This window comes from Fistularia commersonii, chromosome 17, assembly GCF_037954325.1.
Source record: "Fistularia commersonii isolate RoL2024-O1a breed Wild chromosome 17, RoL_Fcom_v1.0, whole genome shotgun sequence".
Lineage (NCBI taxonomy): Eukaryota > Metazoa > Chordata > Actinopteri > Syngnathiformes > Fistulariidae > Fistularia > Fistularia commersonii.
This window is the reverse complement of record NC_141300.1, coordinates 4,517,270-4,523,269: the sequence shown is the minus strand read 5'-3', so window position 1 is coordinate 4,523,269 and position 6,000 is coordinate 4,517,270.

The window sequence follows — 6,000 nt, the reverse complement described above, 5'->3', positions numbered from 1 at the left end:
CTATCATAGAGCAGTGAATTAGTGTTTGACTGAGATAAATATAATAATTTGTGTTATTTCATTTAGGTTTAAGCTTATTTTTTTAATTTCTAAAAAAAATCTGAGCCCCACTGACCGTGCTACGCATGTTTCCAAATGATGGTGGAAATGCGTTTTTACGGAATGCAACCAAAAATGCGCAATTTCAAAGAGATGTGATATGCATTGAAAACATTATAAAATGTTGTAAAAAAATGTTTGTGGAACATATATTTTGTCGAGGACAATGGGTCTTTTTAAATGTCTGGACAACACAAGGCTAACACTTCAAGGTAATTTTGTTTTTTCCTTTCCAGTCCATGGCCGAAAACAGTACTTCCTGGCTGCTGTTACCTTATCCCAGTAATCTGAACAGCACGTCAGCTGCAGGAACAGGAAAACATCCATCAGGCCCCCAACTGTGGCGCTGAGCAACACAGCATGCTCAGTGATACTGCACCATTTTCCAAAGAAATCTAATGCAGCAAATCAAAATGTCAAAGTCACAAACAGGACACGGAAGGAGCACGTAAACATGTGCACCTTTATGTCTCCATGACAGGCTGGAATGGGCTTCACATAACCAGCCACCATAAGGCTAACAGCTTTCTATGTTCAACCTAATGAACAGCTTCAGCACAGTGGTAATGTATCTTATATATTCATTATATATTAATAGGCACATCTGGATGATAGATAGATAGATAGATAGATAGATAGATAGATAGATAGATAGATAGATAGATAGATAGATAGATAGATAGATAGATAGATAGATAGATAGATAGATAGATAGATAGATAGATAGATATTAGTATGTTTCTACTGAAACTAAATCATTGAGGTAAAGAAATGGGGTTAAGAGAAATAGAGCCGCAGTGAGCAGCTTCAACATTTAACATAACTGATGCTGATTTCCCTTTTTCTTTAACCATGTACAACTCAAGCTTTGCTCCAACACAAAATAAAGATTGACAGAACGAGTGAAAGGTCAATGCCAGAGCAGAATTTCATTTTTGTCATCCGCAAGAAATGTTAGAGCATCTCCAGCGGAGCCGCCGAGCAACCGTGTCCACTTTGTGCGACTCACGGCCAATCGATCCTTAGAATCCCATCAGGAGACACATTCACACACCGGCACGTTTAGCACGCTAATGCAATGGAACAATATATATGCATACGCGTGAGGGTGTCCGTGTGTGTATACCCAGTTCAATTATTTATCTTTCTCTGATAATGCCTTCGGTCATGCCTGCCATAATAGCAGCATGGATTTGAGTCAAGATGTATGGTCGACATCTCAGCAGTGACAAAAATCTGTCTTTGAGAAGGACTGGAAACTTGAGACTAAAATAAAACGTTATTAATTCTGCCGTATTAATGAAGCCCCATTCTCCTTTTCCCACTTTTCACATATTCTTCATAAAACTAATGCAATTATCAATGCCGTAATCTGTTTAGCAGCCATGCGGTGCCAAAATGTCATCACTCATGTGCTTTCTTTAATGAACAAATCTAATGAAGTGCAGTAATATGTTAGAAGCAAGATTTCTGGCACATCGGGTGGTGTGATCATTGGTTTGTGCTTGTTTGGTAGAGATGTAGCAGCTTGGACTTGGCTGAAACGCTTTGAAGGGGGCAAAAGAACAGTCAAAATGGAAAAAAAAAAAAAGTTATTATAGAGATGTTCTCATTCTAATTCCACCTGCAAGGGGAATACACATGTTGCCAAATAATATTATGGGACCGACAAGATATCTAGGCAGAGGGGATGTGTGACAGTCCGTTCCAAAAAAAAAGTCCGCCAGATATACAATATGAGCTTCCCCTGGAATTCTGTCACTTGGGCAATGTGACATCTGACTTATTTATTTGCTTGGGAAAATGTAAAAAAAAAAAAAAAAAAAAAAATGCTCCTGAAAACCTCTGACATGCATTATTCAAACGCATCGGTGCGGTTTCTGCTGACACGCAAGTCTTGAACATGCATTGAGGACTTGCAAGACTTGGTTTTAGGGCCGTTACGGGATGAAGCAGAAGTGAAATACATTTTGTCTCATCGTCGACAAGAAGGCGTCTCAGATGTGCTTGAACTCATCACCAAGAAATTACTAAGAAAATGATTTGATTTTACTTTAAAATTCAGTTGTCCTATTCTTGTCATTTTCCTTCCATATTAGTTACTGCTTGTCAACCTAAATATCTGTGTACATTACATTATTGTCATTTTGCAGACGCTTTTATCCAAAGCGACTTACAAAAAGTGCAATTCAGTCACCGAAGATCCGAAGTACCAGTAGTCAGAAGTGACCACGCTACCAAATAGCCATCTCAAAACCATATACATGCCTTTCTTGTTTTTTTTTTTCCTTTCTCTTTGGGGTGGTTGGGGGCTAAGTTCGATTAGCGGGGTATTGCCTGGTGAAGAGGTATGTTTTCAGCTCACGGCGAAAGATGGGCAGCGACCCCACTGTTCTGACCTTTATCGGGAGTTCGTTCCACAACTGAGGAGCCAAGACAGAGAAGAGCTAAGACCGGTTCAATCGGCAGCCGGGGGCTCTGAGCGATGGGTTGGGCAGCCGCCGAGAGGTGGCAGATCGGAGGGGACGGTTAGGGACATGTGGCTTGACCATATCCTGGAGATAAGTCAGGGCTGTCCCATTCGCTGCCCGGTAGGCGAGCACCAGGGTCTTGAACTTGATGCGGGCGGCTACTGGGAGCCAGTGAAGGGACATAAGAGGGGAGTTGCGTGGGGGCATTTGGGACGGTTGAACACCAGGCGGGCTGCCGCTTTCTGAATAAGCTCCAGAATCTGATGGTCACCGCTGGGGCACCGGCAAGGAGGGAGTTGCAGTAGTCCAGACGAGAGATGACTAGAGCCTGGATCAGTATCTGCGCCGTATCCTCCGTGAGGAATCTACAAATCTTCCTGATGTTGTAAGATTCATGCCATTGTGTTGAGGAAAATGTGATGGATCGGGGAATTGATCATCATTCAGTCATCTAGAATGCTGATGATCAGCAAGCTAACTTATAATGTAAAGAAGCACTACAGCAAATAACTGGCAAGCGACCAGCATGCCAACAACCCAACAAACAACATTCCATCACCAACTACCAACCATAGTCAACAGCAGTCTGCGACATGTTATTAGGGTTTTCAAGTAGGCACCTTTCTTTACCAATGTTTCGTTGAGTTAGGCCCATGACACCTCAATAAGGCTAAACAGTGAAATCCAGCAACCTGGAATCATCCTCCTCCATGCCACATAGCTGATCTCCAAGCAAACAATACTGCCTTAGCTACCATGTTAACCATTCACTTGCTCGTTCTCCTGCCAGAGACACGTTGCTGACTGCAAGTTTCAGGCTCTGACCACAAGTTTGATATATAGACCATCTTCTTTACGCCGCATATAGAAACATACAACCATTCACTCCCCCATTGACACATTTTGGTAAGTTAGGGATTGCAATGAACTTTGGGAGGAAACTAGTGGAGACCCATGCAGACACTAAGAGCGTGCAGCCTCTCCCTGTTGGAATGGAATCAGAGGCTATCCACCGCACCATACCGCCCGAGGTCTAATCTTTGGATATCTCTATGCACGCGACAGTGATCCAGACACAAATATGAAGTTAGAACTATAAATAAAGAAAACTGATTTACTGCAATGCCAGTTCAAACTTTCTGGATTTGTTTTCTAAATATTCCCATCTATTAATAATGTAATCACTCGCTCTCTCTCTCTCCCTGCTACACTCACGCCCTGACGGACAAAGGACAACTTTCCCAGTTGCTTTCCCTGGTACCTTCTCGGAGGGCTACCGTAGTAATGACATTTACAGATGGCGAATACGACGGTTGGATGGGAACGGAGCGCTGCACACATGCCAGGGTGTACACAGGAGCATACTGCTGCTTGAAGCAAGCCCCCCCCCCTCCCCCGCCTTGACATCATTATATTTATAAATGTGTCATATGTGACTGCATGCACGACAAAACAACAGCGATGAAGGGGAAGAAATAATTCCACGTTCAACGACAGTTCTCATCCCGGGCGGCGGTCCCCGCGCCGAGTCTAAAATCTAAAATAGCTCTTACTGTCATCACCATCCACTCCATCCCTTAATCTCTTCAAGGAGATCCATTACCATATTAATAATGAGATGTGAACCGGTCATAGATTATACCCGGCAATAAAGCAGCCTGCGAGGCACTCACGCCGAGTCTTTTTAATGACAGTGTGATAATTATAACTGCATCTGTCAGGGCCGACAGAAATACTGTATGCACATGCTTACTTTTCCATCTATGTTAAATAAATGCTCTGGACAGTATTATCATATTTGGATATAGTAGTAGGCCTTGAAGTGAAAAAATGGGCCTGTTCACCTGTTAACCTGAACATGTTGTGACAGTTGATGCAAGCTCTTGGTGGCAAATAATCCGGAACCACAAAAAACCTCCAAACAAGCCGAGGATTAGACTTAAATCATGACAAAACAAATGGGTTTGCAGGTGGTCGTGCTGACTAAGTATTTGCTCAGGAAGTCTTTCAGCAGCAGCGTTCATTATTAAGCTTGAGAGCAAAGATAATGATTTAGCATGCACGGTTTACTGTCGCTGCGGCTGACATCAAGGTTGGACGGGTCTCTGTAGATTGCATTCTGGTGCTGCGAGTGACACCGCGGTTGGCGCGTAAACCCCACGGACTGTTAACAATGGAATCCGTTTTCATTCAGCCATGTTTTGTGCATAAGTGTGCATCTGTATTTTGGTAGAATACAAAAAAAAACAAACAAACAAAAAAAAAAAACTAAGACACGTGAAGCAGCCGCATGTGTTGGTGTGTTCTCATGAAATATGTTTAAAAATGTACATATGTGATGCTTGGCTATTTTTTTGAAGAAACAAAATACAGCAAGGCGATCATCTCAGACTCAGTAAAAGAAAAAAAAAAAAAGCTTAAACAAGCCCAATATTCACTCATTATTACAAAAAACAAAAGATAACGTGGCTGTCCCGAAATCATGGACTTTTTAAGATGAACCGAATTGCTGGATGATTTATTGAGAAATACTTTATATTAGAGGTTCATACATTCATTTACTAGCAATTTATACCGCCTATCCTGCACACAGGGTCATTGGGGTGCTGAAGGCTCTCGCAGCTGTCATTGGGTAACAGGCAGCGTTCACCCGGGACCAGTCACGAGTCAATCACAGGGCCGCATATAGAGACATACAACCATTCACCCTCACATTCATATAGCTTGACCATTTGGGTCAGGGGTGGGCAATTATTTTGGCTGGCGGGCCACATTTCTTATTTAATTTTTATACGTGGGCGAACTAGGTATCATTTAACTTGAACAAAATATTATAATGAAAATATTAAATTTTGAATTTTTTTGGCATTGTATTTCAACTTGAAAATCTTTAATGATCATATAAATGCACCAACATTATTTTGTATGTAATCATCCATACAAAATTAAACGGAAGGAAAGAAATAAGGAGTTTCTAAATAAATACTGATAGAAAATATTCAAAGAAAATAGTGTGGCGGACAGGATGAAAAAGCAAAAGGGGTAGGATGTGGCCTGCGGGCTGTAAAATGCCCAGGTCGTATTTAGGGTCTCAAATGAACCTGTAGGAGGAGAACGCAGAATCCGGGAGAAATCCATGCAGACATGGGATGAATGGCAAAAAAGATTCCATTTGAGCTACAGAATATAACCACGCCTTTTCCTTTTGCTGTGAGGCAGAGGCACAAACCACTGCGCTATCGCACCATCCAATAATAAAAAAGAAACCAATGAAAAAAATAATGATAATTATATATACACTATATGGCCAAAAGTATTTGCTCACCTGCCTTGACTTGCATATGAACTTAAGTGACATCCCATTCCTAATCCATAGGGTTCAATACGACGGCGGTCCGTCCTTCGCAGCTTTAACAACTTCAGCTCTTCT